The following is a 4,408-nucleotide window of genomic DNA, read 5'->3' as shown; positions in this document are numbered from 1 at the left end:
AACATATGTAATTGTTATGAATTGTGATTTATACAGATAATGATTGATTTGTGATTGAAGCAAGTCAAGTATAAAAAAGGTATATTGTGGACAATAGTGAGTCACAAATTTGGATTTATAAAGTGTCAAGGTGAGTGCAATACATGCATGAAATTATACATGGATGTTTTATACATCATCAGGAAGACTTGTGATAAGTCGACCTTATTATATCAACATGATATATGTTATTTTTATAACTTTGACATGAAATTGGAATGTCATGGTATGAAATTAAAATGCATTGATTATGGAAATTATTATATTTTACCATGAATGTTTTTCGAGTATGAACTGCCCAATGTTAAATATTGATAAAATAATTTGCCATGGATGAATCGAATAAAATAGACTATATGCTCAAGTAAGTCATTGAGGGATAGGGTATAGTTGGCATGCCATAGAGTATAGCAGCTGTAAGTTTATAATAGCATTATAGTGTGAAAGGGCACTAAGTGCGGTAAGGTGGATACGACCTAATGTATCATGTCCGGATTAGCACTATAGCGTAAGCTTAGTATAGGTGGTGGGCACTACCTTATGTGTCATATCCGGATTAGCACTATGGCGTAAGCTTAGTGTAGGTTTAGCACTACGGTGCATGTATTTTACTCGAATACCCAGGGTCCTCGGGGTTTTATATTGGGCTATTGTCTATGAGTTATGGTTTATTGGTTAATAAATGGTAAGTATGCAAATAAGCTTACGAGCTTATTAATAATGGCAAGTATATTGATAAAATAAGCTTACGAGCTTATGTAATTTAAATGGTAAGTATATTGATAAAATAAGCATATGAGCTTATGGAATTTAAATGGTAAGTATGTTGATAAAATAAGCTTACGAGCTTATGGAATTTAAATGGTAATTATTTTGGTAAAATAAGCTTACGAGCTTATGAGATAAATGATAAAAGATTTTATATTATATTGATCATGGTAAAATATTGGATATGCAAATAAAATGATTTTATGGCATTTTGAATTTGACATTGAAAATCATGCATGAATTGTATTGCACTGTTAAATGTTTTAATTGCTTTACTAAGTTTATACTTAGCGTGTGATGATTTTCACGTGTAGGTAAAAAGCCAGAAATAGAATAAAGAGTTTGGAGCGTCATCAAGCATTGAGAGGTATATTTCAATATCAGTAAGACATCCTATGATGGAATTTGATTTAAATAGTGGCATGTAATTTTATAAATGTTTAATTTGTTTTGTTAAACAAATTTGTAAACAAAATGGAATTTTATTGAATTTATATGTATTTTTGGAAGTTACTGTAGCAAAAAATTTAGGTACCGATGTATCTGTATTTTTCCAATTATTTTAAGCAAAAATTTTCTAGAATGATTTTGGGGTACCGATTTCGCCCAACAGGGAACCGATTCCCCTACTGTTCATCAACAATGTTAACTGTTCACGGGTACTGTTCACTATTCATAAAAAAAATATTTCGAATTAAATTGGTTACAATGAAACATAATTTATATGATATGATATTTTTATAATATCAATTATCATTCTAAGAAAATAAATTTTAAATCACTTGTAAAAGTGGAATTTTTTTTTTGAAATACAGATAACATCTATAATCTGTATAGGTATAATTATATGGGTTATGGGTGTTACATTTATTGGCATCAGAGCTACAGGTTTAGCCGATTTTAGGACTAAACCGAGGTTGTTTTGAGTAAAAAACTGTATACATGCCACTAGGATGTCAAAACTTACTGATAGTTGTTTATATACTGTGATGATGCTTATTGGGAGTAAAGTTATTCTTTAATAATGTATAATGATTCTGACTAGCTTCAAATGTCAGAAATTAAAAACAAAGGTAGAAAGTTGAAAATGTTGAAAAGAAGGTCGAGATTGAAATCGAGAAAAAGGGACCCGACATGACTTATGTAAAACACCTTAGAAGGGTGGATGTTATAAGGGATTTTTCTCCATTTTGTGGAAGAAATGCCCCAGTGTTTAACAAAGTTTATGTGTTGGAAGAATTGATTAATATGTCTGAACGACTTTTAAGAAAAGTTGAATCGGATGAGGATTCATAGGAGATTTTTGAATCTAGTGATGATTCTGAGTTTTCACCAAGTAAGCTTAAATAAGTGAGAAATATTTAAGCTAAGAATTAAATTGTTTAAATCATTGTTGATTTGAGTAAGAGAAATTTGGTAAGCGGTAAATATGATTTTCGCTAAAAGCTTAAAAAAATTGAGTTATTGGTGAATCAAATGGTTTTGAGTTGGATTGAGAATGGATATCAAGTCTATAAAACTTGATAGAGTTACCTTGTGAAGGTAAATGTGCGAAAATGGATTGTTTAACCTTCCATGCTGAAATAAATTATTGTTTAGATTGAGATGGATTCTCAAGAACTTGAAAAGTGTCAAGTTCGTAATGATAAGAAAAAGGGTAGATTTGTTTACTAGTGTGATTTTAGCATTAATTGCTATGAAATTATTACTACAAATTTATCAAGTTTTCTTAGTGAACGATATGAACATTGGAATTTTCATTTGAGATAGCAAATGTTGCAATTTCTCAAGAATAATATCTATGGATCTGGAAAAGTTATAAATATTTCCTTAAGAATGAAATAAGGAATTCCAAAGTAGAAAAATTTAATTCTACTTGATATCGAGTGATATTATAACATAAGACCCATAGGTCACAGTCATGATACAAGTGTTAGTCGGACAAATAGTAAATGTTCGATAAAGATTCAGGAGACTATGTTCCTGATGAATCCGATGGGATTATCATTAACGAGTTTTAGATCATTATGATCATGAGTTGGTTGTCTCTGTATTAAGGTTGGATTAATGGTTGCAAGAAGCGATTAATTTAGAAAAATGCAAAGAAATTAAAAAATTTAATGATTGATGAAAAAGTGAAATCATCAATTAGTAATATCAGCAATGGTTGCGATTAAGATGATATAAAAAGGATGCGTAGCTTTTGTAGCGAAGGTGATAGATACTCAAGTATCTGAAGTAAAATCATATGATATTTCCATAACACGGGAATTTCCATATATCTTTCTAGATTTATTATTTGGGTTACCTCCAAATTGAGAGGTGGAATTTAATATTGATAGTTATCAAGGCATTAATCTTGTATTTATGGGCATATTGAATGATTACGATTGAGTTAAGAAAATAAAGAACCAATTGCAAGAATTGATAGATTGAGGATGTATTAGACCGAATATTTTACCTTTGGGGTAAACCAGTGTTGTTAAAAAAATGGATATATGAAATTATGCGTAGATTATCGATAGTTAAATAAAGTAACTATCAAGAACAAATATCCTATTTTGAGGATTGAAGACTTCTTTGATCAGCTTAAAAGGAGCAACAATGTTTTCTAAATTTGATATTCGAATGGGATATCACCGGTTAAATTTTAAAGAGAAAGATGTTCCAAAGATAGTTTTCAAGAAATAGTATAGACACTACGAGTTCGTAGTAAAGCCGTTTGGTTTGAAAAATGCTGAGGTAGCATTCATAGACTTGATGAATCAAGTATTTCAATTTTACTTGGATTAATTTGAGATGGTTGTATTGATGACATTCAAGTATACTCGAATACAAAGATAGAGCATGATTCTTATCTTCGTATTGTACTTGAAATATTTAAGGAGAAAAAGTTATATGCTAAACTATCACAGTGTGAGTTTTGGCTATCAGAAGTTGATTTTCTTAGTCATGTTATCTCGGCATATGGCATAAGAGCTAAAAAAATATTATATAAGAAAAGAAAAAAATAGAAATGAATAAACAAAAAAAAAGAAAGAAGAAAAAGAAAAGAAAATAGGAAAAATAAGAAAATGAAAAAGAAAAGAAAAAGAAAACAGAAAATGAAAAGAGAAAAACAGAAAATGAAAAGAAAAGAAAAAATGAGAGAAAAAAAATATTTCACTTGTGAAAAAAAATGCGGGACTAAAGACTTTGAAGTCAACTCTGATGGGTGTCTATTTCATCGAGGAAGAATTTGTATTCCTCATGATGATGAGTTAATGAAAGATATTCTTTCTGAAGCAAATTATAGTCCACTGACTATGTATACAAGTGGGAACAAAATGTATTAGAATATAAAGAGTCATTTTGATGGCCAGGTATGAAAAGAAACATTATTGAGTTGTTGCTACATGGTTGACATGTTAACAAGTAAAAGTTGAGAATCAAGTGCTTTCATAATTGTTGCAATTGATTTCTATTTCAAAGTAGAAATAGTAAAGAGTCACCATGGATTTTGTTATAGGATTCAATTTGAGTGATAGTGACCGGTTAATTAAATCGGCACATTTCATTTTGATGCGAATAGACCATGCATTGGATAAATATACAGAGTTGT

This window comes from Hibiscus syriacus, unplaced genomic scaffold (assembly GCF_006381635.1).
Source record: "Hibiscus syriacus cultivar Baekdansim isolate YM2019G1 unplaced genomic scaffold, ASM638163v2 tig00002237_pilon, whole genome shotgun sequence".
Taxonomy (NCBI): Eukaryota; Viridiplantae; Streptophyta; class Magnoliopsida; order Malvales; family Malvaceae; genus Hibiscus; species Hibiscus syriacus.
Note: the sequence above shows the minus strand (reverse complement) of the source record.